Raw genomic sequence first — 16,054 nt, 5'->3', positions numbered from 1 at the left:
CTTGTATTTAATGTTGCAACGTCATGACAGAGTGAATAAAGCTTTATTTACACCGTGACATTGACAATGGCGCTGAATATCTCGTAACGGGTCATGCGCGTTAATTAACTGGAAAGTGCTAACGGGACTGTACTGTCCTCATAATGAACTGACATCTTTGTACGCTGTTAAATAACTACGCTTACCACACAAGCGCTTCTTTTGTCGGTCACTGAGATAAACATCACATCGATGCACGTCGGTACTGTACTGAGGACTCAAATAAATCCATTAGAACCACCGAAAAAGATTACGTATGGTCTTATTCGAATGTGGTGGGCGTTACCATACCGAAATACTATTTAAAATTGTGGGGTTGACCATTTTCAACCATTCCAGCACCTCTCTAAAAGAGAACGATTTAAGGTAGAGCGATCTCATAAAACTAATACAAGGTAAGGCATATGTCTGACTGACATTCACTAGAAGAATCCTCACCAACTGTAGTCCATGGGACCAGTGCCATATAGAGCTACTAGAGGAAGATGAGAATCTCTAAAGAAAAGTATCGTGTTCATTACAGGTTCATTTATTAAGAATGAGGCCGTCGCGGAGAGTTTGTGGTCATGTCGAGTTCTGAGAAGTGGGAGTGCATAAAAGGGCAAAAAAATATATAAACTCACATGCACCCTGCTTTAGCGGAGACGTTATTAATCATGCAGCGACACGACAAAATAGAGAAAAAATGTCGTCAACTACTACCCTCCAGGTGGCATATGCCAACATTACATCAAAATCGACGTCATCTTTGAGGTGAACTAATTTATTTTCGGCAGTGTAGCAGCCGCTTTGGACTTTGAATTCTTTGGTCCGTCCATTCACCTGTCTATGTGTCCCGTCCAGCTCCATTTCGTTTTCAGAATGGCTAAGATTAAGGCCTCCACTCCAGCCTTTTTCCTGATCTGCACGCTTGTCCCATTGACTACCTTAGGAATTCTCATCATGCACATGTACATATCTCGCTGAGCAGCCCACAATGCTTGAATGTTTCTCGCACCGAAAATCTATGTCTCACTGTTATAAATCTAAGCTAGTAATACAGTGTGTGACTACCACTCCTTTAACTCCTATACACAGCTGAGGTCCTAAAACTCATCCCTCCTGCATACTTACTACAGTATGCTGAGAACATGACCTTCCCTGCACTCAATACTATCCTACATTCGTCCCTGAAACTCCATTTCAACAACTTTATACCATGAAATAATCAGTGATATCTCTCCATCAATCCTGCAAAACTCCAGTCACTAATTCCAGGAAATGTCACCCGAGTAGTCTGCACCAAAACCCTTCACCTGATAGTCTACAACCTAATTAATCTTAAAAACACACCATATCCTCTCCCCGTCTAATTTCAAACGTCATCCCCTTCCATATCACGAACTCAGCGCTGAAATCTATTCCTCCCAACCCATTCCAAATGTAGTCTTCAACGTACCCTTTCCTCGCCCAACTGACATCCTATTCGTCTCCTGACACCTACAATCCAACTATCTCTTCCTTCCCACATAGCCATGCCACATATTTTTCCATCTAACATCTTCTGCAGTACTTGCCACATAGCAATCGCTACCCACAAGTACTTGGAGCCTTCATAAAGACTTTCTCATAAGGAATATAACCTACGTCACATCATTGTGCAACGAAAATAATTTACACTGCCTTACAGAAAACGTGAAGCTTCCAGAAGACATGGTCGATTGTCAATGTAACTTAGCACACTTACTCACCATTGGCTGGTATGTTAATCATGTGAGTTGCAATTCTCTTTGACAGTTAGAATGGCCACTGGAGTAGATTAATGTTGTTTGTGTTTAGTGCTGTTACCAAGTCTGGTAGGTCGTGGACAGCGTTAGACGTTGAATGATCACTGTGAAAGCCACAGAGTTACTATGTAATCATATGAGACAGAATTGTCAGCACCTGACAGAGTTCGATAGGGACCTTATTGAGGTTTCCATTTGACCAGCTGCTCCAATCGGGCAGTATCAAGATTTGTGGGGCAGTCGAAACTGACAGTAGCCGGTTGTTGGGCTGCACGAGAAGGTGAGTGCAGACATACACGTTGTCAAGATTCTAGTCAACCACATCTGACCAACACAAAGATGGATCAACGTAATGTGTACCAAACACATCGTAACCCCTTCACACCTGCATCTGCCATCCGAGATGAAGTAATGGACTTTTTGCAACATTCTGTGTTATTCCACACTATCGGTCGGAGAACAGCAGGGGCCGGACAAGAGAATTACGGTCCCACGCTTAGGCTGCCATTAACACCATGACACAAACGGCTACGTTTGGAGTGGTGGCGCGACAGGGAAGCATGGACTGCTGATGAAGGTCATATCACTGTCTCCGGATGACCATCGTCGGCGAGATTGCTGGCCGCCTGGGAAGAGCTTTCATTTATCCATTGTTTTAGAGAGACACGGAGGTGTTACTCATGTTGTGGGGTGTCATCAAGCATAGCTTCAGCTCACGGCTGGTAGTGGTGAGGAAACTCTGACAGAATAACACGTCAGGAACATCTTGTGTGATGACGTGTTATCTCTCATGCGACAGTACCGTTGCGCCATTTTTTGGATGAGACATTGTTCGTCCATTTCGGACGTCAACTCCATTCCAGTGTCAGTATAATGGATATCATGGATCAGATAGTAGTTGTGGGCTATTTCGCCTCAGAACAGGACACAACAGCTTTAAAATACTTTCCCCAACCGAAGAGCCTGAATTCTTGCCAGACGCAACATCACACAGATAAGTGGACTTGTAGTGCCAAGTTCTTTGAAGATTCGCTTCGATTTGGTAATATGTGAAATCAAAAAACATATGCTCTCAACCCTTGAAGTTTCATTTCGTCTTTCCCTCCGTTTCTTGACACTTAACTTTTATGTTAGGTGGTGTATTTTGCCTACATAAATTGTAAATTAGAGTATGTAATGGCTAAAGAGTGTTCAGTTTCAAAGACGTTACAGGTTTTGAAACTTCGTTTAGCTTTACAAATGCCCTTTATCTTGTTATTATTCACTTATTAATTGAAATATTGGTTTCTTAAATTACAAATTATGGATTTGTACAGAGCTATAGATTTAATTTCTAAGAAAGCTGTACAAATAGAACCTCGTTTGTGGAGTATCTTGTCACAGGGTCAGTTTTTGAGGACGGAGCATATTTGTAACAGTTTCGAAATATATTATATCGATTCACAGCAGACACAAAAAGGAAACTAAAAATTTATGTAGTGGACCAAACAACACTTAACAATTAGGCAATTTTAATTGTTCTGTTTATTTATTTTGCTTTCCGACTTGACGTTTTCTTCAGCAAAACTGACTACAATACCACGTTATATGGTTCTATGACATCATTATTAATTTGATCTTTTATTTAATGTGTTGATTGTGTATTATGCTTAATTATAGTTGATGTTTAGGTCTACTTTCAAACTTAATCGTCCATTTTCGAAATAACATTTAATAAAAAATCTTGCTGCGGCTATTACTCGCAGTACTGAATACCCAAGCAATCCACAATCGTCATTTTAAATACGACGAATCTGTTTACACCAAAAATGACAATTCAGCCCTTGTTGCTGAAATCATTATGTCATAACCATCCTTTGAGAGCTAACCAAGTAGAATCCAGAGTAGCCGGCCGGGGTGGCCTAGCGGTTCTAGATGCTTCAGTCTGGAACCGCGCGACCGCTACGGTCGCAGGTTCGAATCCTGTCTTGCGCTTGGATGTGTGTGATGTCTTTAGGTTAGTTAGGTTTAAGTAGTTCTAAGTTATAGGGGACTGATGACCTCAGAAGTTAAGTCCCATAGTGCTCATAGCCATTTGAACCATTTTTATAATGCAGAGTAAAGGGGAAACTTTCACCATCAACATTTAAAGAACTGAAGGAAGGTTGCCCAAAGTTCCATATCGACAGACTTTTTACCAAAGTTGTACCTTAATTATTCATCTTCTACGCGGCGACAGATAGGACGAGTATCTGACACAGCTGATTGTGGTCTGTCGTTTCAGTCGGAGACACTTAGATTGTCAGTCAAGTTAGTGTTACACCAAACTGGAGCCTTCTAGCGAGTGTCGAGTTATATACGTCTCGGCACCATGCTTCACCCCCTCCCTTTCACTCAGTAAACAGAATGCCATAACCTCACAACGGTACACTGCACAAGCATCCATCATAATCTGCCATACCGTTGGTTACCAATGCGGAATCCCTCGGTTGTCCCTAATTTCGAGGCGCCCGGCTAACATTCTGACTTGGGTTTCACAGATTCGGCAGTACCTGTCGCAGCTGGCATCAAGCTATCCCAGTACAGTAACTGTGCACACCATCGGACAGACATACCAGGGTCGCCCTCTGGATATCATCCATATATCCTCTGGAGGCGGCGGCTCCAGGCCGGTCATCCTGATCGACGCCGGCATCCACGCCAGGTAGTGGATCGCACCAGCTGCCACCCTCTACGTCATCAACCAGCTGGTCGAGAACGCAGCCGAGAGCGCGCTCACAGACAGCGTCGACTGGCACATCATCCCCGTGCTCAACCCCGATGGATACGAGTACACCTTCACAAACGTAATGACTGCTTGGATATCTTTGTCGTAGGGCTGCTATTTATAGAGAAACTGTATTCCAACAAAGGCACTCATTTGGAATGACACTCTTTAATTACTGATTTATTGATGTATTACTGAGGGTCTGCCGTCTTGCAAGAGCACAGTTATTGATTTGTTCAATCCAGAAACATGTTTCACTGCAGTTGTGGCATCTTCAGTGCGTTTTTTTCTTTTGTTGTTTCTGAAATACAAAGATACTAATTTTACGCAAGTTAGGAACATGTTGACATCGGATTTTGATGTTGTTGAAATCACAAATAATGTTTACCTTTTTTATGTTGTGTGTACCATGTGGCTTTCAACAAAAATCAGCCACAGCTTCTGAGCAACACTTGAGTTAAATTTTTGTCGAGAATGTAACGTCTAAACGGTGAAGTTTATCATTGACGCAGATGAACTGTCTTGATCTGTGCTTCGTTACTATTTGCCTGCTGAATGTGTTGTTGTTTTTCTGGGTAAAGTGACTCTTGGGCATCAGTAAAATTGCGTTGAGGGTTTGATTTAGAAAAAAGTTTGGTGTGGTTTACTATTTATAGATTGTGTTGGGGATTTACAACGGTAAAACATGGTAACCATCTGTATCATTTATCGAGAGTAGAAAAAGAGTACCACAAAAGTTGTCATATGGGGAGACAAAATCATCATTGATCCAGCAGTATTTTGCAACGCTGTAAGCTAACTAACAAACAATAGAGAATAAATTCAGGTGCGCCAACGCGAATTTCGCTGCCCCCAATCGAAAACAACACAGTAGAGCAAACGACTGTCAGCAGCCTACCTGAAAGGTAAATGTCAGTGAAAAGTGAGTGAAAGCCACAGCAACATTTTGGATTCGCCAATGAGCACGAGAAAACGTAAGTAAAAGCTATTGTAAATCCGCAGCGCTAGCAATAAATAGGGAACACCGCTAAATAGTTTTTCAAACCAAAACATCACTAACTTTTACCGATGCCCACAGGCCACTTCAAGCATAAAACCAATAATACCAACACATTCAGCAGACTTATAATAGTCAAGTACAGGTTAGGACATGTCAAGTACTGAAATGGTAAGTGAAAAAAGGGGTATAGGCCACCATTGTACCGGAATACATAGTTTAAAACATACATTCTGAACAAATATTTGGTTCAGACCTTGTCCTAAAATTCTAATGTTACGTATGAAATGATGTACACTGGCAGAAAAAAGGTCGCAACACCAGGAAGGATTGTGTGACATAAACGAAAGTTGGCAGGCGTGTTTCTACCATTGGATGGATGTTGCTTCTGCAATATTGGAGAAAGACTTGACAGAAATGTAGCCAATGCACGTGAATGCTGATAATGATGGTCAAGAGAATGTATGGTCACAAGAAGACCGGGGGTCCGGACGGACACATGGCACTACCGAATGGGAAAACCATCGTATTCGCTGTACTGCTCTGCCGCATCATACTGCATCTACAGCAGAAATTTAAGCAGCAATTGTCACCACAGTAACACAACGAACTGTTACAAACCGCTTACTTTCTACGATAGCTCCGAGCCAGATGCTCTGAAGCGTGCGTTCCGCTGCCCGCAAACCACCGTCATTCGCGACTTCAGCAATGTCAAGCGAGAACTCATTGGAGGTCTGGGTGGAGGTCTGGATAGAAGGTTGGGAGGTTCTGCCTCAGTGCCAGTACGGCCGTGTCTTGGTTAGAAGGAGGCAAATTGAAGGCCTGCAACCAACCCGTCTGCGTGCTAGACACACTGGGCCATCTGGAGTTGTGGTCTGCGGTTCGAATTTGTATGACAGCAGGAGCACTCTCGTGGTTATCTCACAAACACTGACGGCAAATATTTACGTCAGTCTGGAATTCGATCTGTTCTGCTGCCATTCATGAACAGCATACCAGGTGCGTTTTCCAACACGATAGCGCTCGCCCACGTACCGCTGTTTTAACCCAAGATGCTGCACAGAGTGTTGACATGTTGCCTTGACCTGTTCAATCACCATATCTGTCTCCAGTCGAGCACATATGGGACGTCACGCACGACAACAACAGCGTCATCTATATACAGCATTAACTGTCCCTGTATTGACCAACCAAATACAACAGACATAAGACACTATCCCCCAAACTGACATCTGGCACCTGTAAAATACAATGGATGTACGTGTGCACGCTTGCATTCAACATTATTGCGGTTACACCGGTTTTTAATGGACCAGCTTTTCACATTGGCAATGGCTCATCTAGCGCTTACATTAACCTGTGATATTGCGAAGTTAACCACTTACATATGTTGCCTAGACAAACGTATTCCCGAAACTTCATTACTGTACATTAATCATTTTTTTTGGTTGCGATTTTTTTTACATCCGTGTGTTAATATAGACTTATGGCTCATTTCTGTTGGCAGCCACAGAGTACACATGATGTAAAAAACTTGGAAACTAAGCAACAAAATCTGATGTCAACACATTCCAAATGTAAAGAGTTTTCATAATTAAAGTGCCAGCTTTAAAACAGTGTAGAATGAGAGCCACTGCTCAGAATGACGTAACATTTGAACTGTATATTATTGACGCAGGGGAAAACCTCATGGCAAAAAAGAAAACGAAAATTTGGCCAGTAGATGGCGCTGTAAGCGCCAGAATACGCACACCAACAGACTCGCGGCACACGACTTTTCCTCATTTTGCTTCCGAGACGCCCACCAACTGTCTATGTCCATGAAGGATCGGGCGCTGCTGGTAAAGCTGCAGAAGTTCCGGACACTCAAGGGCGTGGTAAAAGACATTGGTCCCATTTATGCTAAGAGTCTGGAGAAAATGACTACAAAATTCTAAAAGACAAGTTCTTTTGAAGTGAAATGTGCCAGAAGGGGGAAACCAGTTGATCCGGCGTCTGTGGAAGATGTGGTCGGAGCACTGCAGGAGGGGTCGAGCGCTGGTGTGCAAACAGGCAGTGTATGGGGAATTGCCGAACGTAGGACATGCCTGCGAGCACAGTGCATAAATCCTACGAAGCATCTGGATTTTTATACCTACAAAATGACTCAAGTTCAGGAGTTTCTTCCTGCTGAGTTGCCAGCAAGACAAACGTTCGCTCTGGAATTTCTTGCTCGCATGGAAGTAGGCAATGAATGGCCTTGGAACATTCCGTCGACATTTGAAGCCCACTTCCATCTCCAAGGTCATGTCAATATGCAGAATATGTGCAACCGAAAATCAGCACGCACATCAGCTGGCACTACTTCATTCTGCAAATATAACTGTGTGGTGCGAGTCGACAGCATCTTTTACCACAAGTCCGTATTTTTTCGAGCAGGTGAGCGTTGCAGCTTCTCTTACTTGTATCATCACTGGTAAGCTCTGTTAGAGTCTTCTGCACAGCGACATTCAATCCCCCCCCTCCCCCGCCCTCCCCCTGAACGGAGAATTTGTTTTGTGCTTACTGTTCACTCTGTTCAGTTGCCTTCAAGATCAAACAGGGTGTGAATTTTCGTTTTAAGGCCAGTAGGGTTGTCGGCAAACGAAGTTGCCCGCCTAATGTGCGAACATCAGAGCGACATTAGCCGAACATTCAGCCGGTAGCGTGAAGCACAGAACATTTAAAATCTATCTCTTAGTGGTCGCCAACTGATAACATCAACTGATGGCCACTACCTACGAACAATAGGTCAAAATTACGTAGAGAGGGATGAAAGAGAAATGCCACGCTGCCATTTTTAAGACAACTGAGACGGCTGTGTCTATCCAGACACTATGCAACTACTAATGTGGTCAATTTGGCCACATTATGAATCTGGCCACTACGCATACTTAAGAATATCTGTACACGCCCCTTACCACTGCAGTTTCCGAGGAAAGTGGGGAAGAGAACAATGCTAATGGAGCATGAATCAGTGACATAGAGTTCGCTTCATTGACGACTGTTAGATTTCTCTGACAACTACCGATGCTTGAGTACACTTTGTCCGAGTGGCAGACATCTATAATTTTCCTAACGATTATTCTAATATTTCTTTTTGTCTGATTTATAATTCAGTGCAATATATTTAATATAATTTACATAGCTAAATAGGGTAGATAGTGCCACAGACATGTTACGTGAATTGGAGTGGCAATCTTTAAAACAAAGGTGTTTTTCATTGCGACGGGATCTTCTCACGAATTTTCAATCCCAAGTTTTCTTCTCCAATTGTGAAAACATTCTGTTGGCACCGACCTACATAGGGAGAAATGATCATCACGATAAAATAAGAGAAATCAGGGATGACACAGAAAAATGTAAGTGCTCGTTTTTCACGCGCGCCGTTTGAGAGTGGAACGATAGAGAGACATCTTGAAAGTGTTTCATTGAACCCTCTGCCAGGCACTTTGGCGTGAATAGGAAAGTAATCACGTATATGTAGATGCGAGACGTTCCGCATACTGTCCGTCAGCGTACAAAGTGACGTTTTCTGCCAAAGGGGTGGCGCAATGGCAGGCGCCTGTAACTTCGTCACTCTGTAGCGTCGTTGACACAGGCTCCTATTCTAGACTTGTTCCTCGAGACACCCTCTACAACACCTCGAAATTTGTCACTACCTTTTCGGGACACCCTGTTTACCAAATATGCTCCAGGCGTCTCTGAGTTAAGTTTCTGTGACACACCTTTTCACTTTCACCCTCAGCTTTCGGGGCGATAGGGGTGTCTTCCTGTCAAATAATTTTTTCCACGTAGCAAGTGTGGTGAAGACGTTGCTTCAGGTTTTATCGGGGTACGCTGATACTTCGCTATCTTTGTACTCCCTACCCGTCCCCCATGCCTAGGGACCTGTCACCATTGAGCTCAGTGATCCTGAAATCTATAGATTAGGTACTAACATAGGTCGCTGTCGAAATTATCTACGTGACATGGCTTCTCACCCTCAACTCCACCGCTGCAGGTGTACTTCCACAGTATTTTTGCACAAATAATACAAATAAGTCTATGCAATTTTTTTTGTAATTACTTGAGAAGTTCCTGAGATAATCTTCTATGTCAGCTCCTTTTTATCTCACCCTCCTATATGGACAGTAGGTGTGTCTTACCCCAAAGTACGTTTATTCAGATAATATGTTGTAAGTGTAATTTCCATTTAACTTTGATAACAATCAATCTTTAATATAAAACCAACCAAAGGTGGTCTAAAAAGCTTCTTCCTTACATCTGTGGAGCAATTACAGGCCGCTAGCACTAACAAACGCTCTAAAATTTGATTGTAATGATGCGGTCGATACGTGAAAGCTCATAAAACCTTGCCGTCCGCACTTCTACTCAGGCGAAGACGCCCACAGTATATACCATTACTGATATACAGTTTTGTTTTTCGCAGGATCGTTTGTGGAGAAAGACCCGATCAACAACAACATCTTCTAGTTGCCCAGGAGTGGACGGCAACAGGAACTTTGACTTCCACTGGAATGGTAAGGAAGCAGCTGTGTTTTACATACTAAACGTCGGTTGCATTGTATTAGATTCGTACATACTGAACACTGACTTTACAGCGAACAGCTAAACAGTTTGGTCATATTGATCACAAAATTGCGCTACATTTTCCTTCTTCTTCGTACGATCCAGTAAATATACTTGCCAATATTCACATCTCGTGTTGTCTCGGTCCGTACAACCACTCTCAGATGTTTGAGGGCTGTGAATCCAGTCAACTATCGACTGTTGTGCAGCCAAGCGATAACGCTTTTTTCGCCTATTTACACAAACTGTATTAGATTTAATTAGGTAGAAAGTGGATGCCATTCGCGCGCACATCGGTGATCGACTGCTAACTTCTCTGAATTTCGTAACAATTTTATGACGGCATGCCTCAGTCTACACAAACATACTGGACAAAAAAGTCTCTGAAACATTACGAACGTACATCGTACAGGAGTTTCGGAAATGCATCTCGATAATAAATACAATTGCAAATTATTAGTTCCTGATTGTTCTGTTTAATGTCTACTTTCAAACTGCATTTATTTTGCAATCAATATGGAAGAAATTAAATTGAGAGGAATAGTTTTTCTTAATCACGAAAGCTCTCAACATCCCTCCAGTAAACAATTCTAACTCCAACGCTACGTTTTAGAAAACAGCATTTCCAAGCAGAAAAAGTCAGCGGTGGTACTTTGATAACCGAAAAAATGAACTCAATATCTCATCCAGCGACACGGAGAATAATTCTATAATAACAGCTAGCGATCTGCTCCACCCTCGCGAGGGTAGCATTACGTATCTACGGCCCGACGGCGAGCATTCACGTACAGACATAGAAACGTATCGGGAGGCTTTAATCCATATATTAATTCCCACATAAGCCCGATGCTCCTCACGCCCGAGATTCAAGTAATAACGAACTAACTAAAAAAGGGTAGATAATAATAATGTTAAAAAACCTGTTGTTACCTTCACTTAATTTTCTCATAAAGTGCAGTGTAGCCAACTTTCGAGACAGTGTTACCACTTAACAAGCAATTTAATTAGAAATAGTTAGTCAGGACATGAAGCGTACTGGTTTCATGTGGGAAACACGGTATAATAAAAAAGTATTTACACTTGTTTGTATATGTGTTCCACACGTCCTCCTAAGACACTGGACCGATTTCAACCAAACTAGGTACACGTATCCCTTACCGCCAAGCAACAATCGATATAGGGGTAACAACCGCCTACCTATCACAGTTCAGGAGATACGGCGATGTAATCATTGAGATGCGTGAAGAACTGCCGAATCATGTATGGCGTTTAAATTTATTACTGATGTGCTACTGACTCTACTCGCAGTAAATTTTACAGGCAGTGTCTACATCTGGCGCTAAATCCACGTGCGGAGATATTTTATCATGGTAGCACGCTTAGTTGAGGAGATATGACGTCATAAAATCCAAGATGCGTGAAAGACACCGCATTGTGCATGACGTTTAAATTTATTACGTCTTTGCTATTAACTTAATCCGCAACTTACTTCGCAGACGGTATCCACATGTACTGCTGAATATATCTACAAAATTATATCAATGTACGAGATGTAGTACAAGAGATATGACGTCATAAACTTGAAAAATGTCACATTATACGTGAAATTTTAATCCCTTATTACTAAGGCACATCTATAATCAGTCAACGAAATCCCTGTCACCTAACAGTGTTTTTGGCAGCATTCAACTGCAAAGCGCAAATGGCTGTAGGAAGCAATAGCCGTCTATAGAGCTATGAAAAGACATTGCCATGGAGACAGACGTTTACAAAACCGCGTTTTAGACAGGCAAAGCAGCTGCGGGCAGCATAGAGAAGCTCTCCGGGATCACGTTTACTGATTTGCATACTGCACTTATAGATTTGTACGTTACGCATATTTCCTTGTACGACTGTTTCATAATTACAAAGGTATTTTCACGAATATATGGAAATGATTTGTTTTCGATTCGTCACTACAAACTCAAATTCTTTTTTGTTTTCGTCTCTTAGGAAACCTACGAAATGAATACCCGGGCAAAGCATTGTTTGGCAACTAGATTATAATATTTATAAATTATGGTCAAGGTTCGGGGCTCTCTGGATTTTCGTCAGCAGTTAGTTCGCCCTTTTCCCGTCAGATACGGCCTGCTCTCCAGCTGATGGGCTTGTAACTCCTGTCGACACCAGGAGATGACTCTCCAAGCGCCAATAAAATACGGAACAGATAAAAATACATATATTACACGCTCATAATTACTTAGAGATGATAAGCTACATACAGGAACTTTCTTCGTGAATCAAGGTGTCAATTAGTGAAAACGGTATCAAAATTGCTACAGTATTTCCTGAGACTGGTTCGAAAATACAGACAGAAACTTTGGCGGCGGATGTTATAACATAGACAATAGAACCACAAACACCTCCACACCCTTCATCTCCTTCATCAGGGCAATTTCCAGCGCCTACCTCTCCAGGAAGATGAACTTCGCCGTAACGTCTACCCTTCCTTCCAACTATAACCTGGCCTTGTTCACCCCCCCCCCCCCTCCCCAGGGCCCCCTTTTTCCTGTCCCCTCCTTCGCCCAGAACGGATTTTCCTCCTCCCCCCCCCCCCCCCCTGAGACCCTGCACCCCATCCTTGCATCTTTCATTCCAACATCCTCCTCTCCCTGGCCCTCTTCAGTGCGGCCACCGCCCATCTCCCCCTCCCTCCCTTCTACCGGTCTCCCTCATCTGCTTGTGCCTTTCAGATCCTCCGTTTTGATCATCGTCAGTGTGCCACGTCAGTGTTGTGTTTAGTGCTGTTTCTCCTGTGTGTCAAGAGGTGTGATTTTAATTGTGTACTGCCTTGAGGTTCGCTGTCAGTGTCTTGTTATGTGCTATGCCATCCGTCGATACTTTTATGCTCCGGTCATACTGTGACTCATGTTCTTTTAATAGTCACAGTGTGTGTTTTTTTTGTGAGTGCTACCTTTTTACGGTATTATCTCCATTTTACAGCCGCCCCTTTTTTTGTCTATTGCCTTCCATGATGTTCCCCCTTTTTTATATCTACGTTCACCATATTCTCTCCTTTGTATATTTTTAACTGTCTTCTATTGTTTGTTCTATGTCTTTCGGCTGAATGGGCAATTGAAAAACAAAGAAAAAAAAAAGAAACTAATCCGCACAGCCGCCTACATAATGGAGGTAAAAGCCAACATGCATTTATGGCACAGTTCAGTTGAATCAAATGTGAACATATGACATGTTTTGCAAACGCTGCCCAGTCTGTCATCAAAATGACCTGAAATTTAGACTGAGTGCCCATTGTCAATTCACAGCAAGAAAGATTAGCTGCAGGGGAAGTAGCTCGCCACCAGAGGCATTCGAACATTTAGTCGACAACGTAATACACAAAAGAATGAATATCTACCCTTAGCAAACAACACTGGCATATGACAAAAACTATATGAAACTCCGTTCGAACAGGCCTCGAAAAGGCCCATCGACGCCAAGGGACCACCCTGTCATCCTGATCCGATAGGTGTCACTGGATGTGGATGTAGAGGGGCATTCAGTTAGCACAATGTTCTTCCGACCATTCTCAATCATGTAGCTCCTCAGCTGGCTTCACAACAGCTAAGAGCAAATGACACCTACCTACAACTTATGGCTTGTACATACACCATTTGGTCAAAAGCATCTGGGCACTTATTACTATATGTTAATGTAGGGCGTGTCAAAGCTTCCCCTTTATGATGTTTTGAACTCTGCTGGTAACACTTTCATTTAGGTGTCTGAATGTGTGTGAGGAACTGCTGGCCCATTATTACTCAAGAGCCGATAGTGGTGATGCACACTCGGTTCAGAAGCGAAGTCATGGTTGTAGCTCATCCCAGAGGCGTTCCATTTGGTTCAGATTGGGGCTCTAGGCAGGCCAGTCCATTTTAGGAAGATTATAGCCTCACTATAGCCTCACAGATGCCTCAGCACTACACCATACTGTAAAATGTGTTCATATCCTTCTGCATTTAGCGTTTTGTAAAACGCAATGAGAGGACTACACACTAACCACGAAAAACACCCGCATGCCGTAACACCTCTTCCATACTTCACTCTTGGCACTACACATTTGTGGCTGGTAAATTCTACAGGCGTTGACCGGACCCCTATTCTTCTATTGGATTGACACAAGGTGTAGTCTGATTCACCATTCGTTTCCAGTCGTTCACTGTCCACTGTTACCCTTTACACCGCATCTGGCGTCAGCATTGGCTACAGAAATGTGTGGCTTATGAGCAGCTGCTCGACCACTGTACCACATTCTTTTTAACTCCCAGCGCACATTCGTGGTTCCAGCCAGATCGCTGTAGCACTACGGAACTCACTCGAGTGATTCCTTCTTCTGATTTTACACCATTTTGTATCCCTCCGTCCCCCCTTACCCCACAACAGTCGACGGTGCCTGTTCGTCAGTACATGAGGTCTACCTTGTTCTGGATGTCGGCCCCTGGTAGCTGAGTGGTCAGTGCGACAGAATGTCAGTCCTAAGAGCCCGGGTTCGATTCCCGTCTGGGTCAGAGATTTTCTCTGCTCATGAACTGGGTGTTGCGTTGTCTTAATCATCATCATTTCATCCCCATCGACGCACAAGTGGCCGAAGTGGCGTCAAATCGAAAGACTTGCACCTGGCGAACAGTCTACCCAACGGGAGGCCGTAGTCACTCGACTTTTCAAAAAATGTGTGAAATCTTATGGGACTTAACTGCTAAGGTCATCAGTCCCTAAGCTTACTCGGTCTTCAGGCCACGAGAAGCCTACCGGGACCATCCGACCGCCGTGTCATCCTCAGTGGAGGATGCGGATATGAGGGGCGTGGGGTCAGCACACCGCTCTCCCGGTCGTAAGGTGGTATTCTTGACCGAAGCCGCTACTATTCGGTCGAGTAGCTCCTCAATTGGCATCATGAGGCTGAGTGCACCCCGAAAAATGGCAACAGTGCATGGCGGCCTGGATGGTCACACATCCAAGTGCCAACCACGCCCGACAGCACTTAACTTCAGTGATCTCATGGGAATCGGTGCGTCCACTGCAGCAAGGCTGTTGCCCCCTAAGCTTACACACTACTTAACCTAAATTATCCTAAGGACAAACACACACACCCATGCCCAAGGGAGGACTCGAACCTCCGCTGGGACGAGCTGAACAGTCCATGGCTGCAGCGCCTTAAACCGCTCTGCTAACCCCGTGTGGCCACTCGACTTCCTTGTCTTCGTTTGGCTGTGTCTGTTCCTACGTTGAAACTGGTAGCCATCAAAATGAAAGTAATTAACATCTCAATTACATGGCAGTTGGAGAATTCTGTAATGATACCACCACAGTCGATTTTGGCAGCTTTAGAATGACTGAAGTCTTCCTGGTGGATCTGTTACTCGAGAGACATCCAATGACGTTCTAAGTCAGTGAGCTCTCCCGACCAATCCATTTTGCTGTTATTCTTTCTCTACTGACAACTCAATGCTCCCCGTCTCCTTTTACACTGGCTAGTTCCCCTCTCTTGACATCTAGTGGTCAATTCCATATGTGTGTCTGGGTACTTTTGATTGGATAGTGTACCTTGGGGAGAATGTAACACAACTGGATACTACCCCTATTTTGCAGAGTTTGGGCAGGATTTTGTTGGAAATTCAATTTGTCCCATAGGAGTCCATAACGAAGAACAGTCCAGACTTGTGAATATCAATGAAATTCTCCAACAGCCATGTAACTGTTGATAGCAGGTCTTCGAATTAAGCACTAGTGAAGCGGTTGAATTCACGACATCCATGGATATATGGCACTATATGACATTTTCGTTTATTTGGAGAGGTGCACATGGGGCATGAAGAAGGATTAGTTGGATTGCTGAAACTGGTAGCCATCAAAATTAAAGTAATTAACATCTCAATTACA

At 43.4% G+C, this 16,054-nt stretch overlaps 1 pseudogene; it reads left to right on the top strand.

The window, feature by feature from the left end:
* LOC126267674 (carboxypeptidase B-like) overlaps positions 1–16,054 on the top strand; it is a 73,099-nt pseudogene that overhangs the window by 39,244 nt on the left and 17,801 nt on the right.

The sequence above is a fragment of the Schistocerca gregaria genome, chromosome 4 (assembly GCF_023897955.1).
Source record: "Schistocerca gregaria isolate iqSchGreg1 chromosome 4, iqSchGreg1.2, whole genome shotgun sequence".
Classification (NCBI taxonomy): domain Eukaryota; kingdom Metazoa; phylum Arthropoda; class Insecta; order Orthoptera; family Acrididae; genus Schistocerca; species Schistocerca gregaria.
The sequence above is the reverse complement of the archived record's forward strand: the minus strand, read 5'-3'. Positions and strand labels throughout refer to the sequence as shown.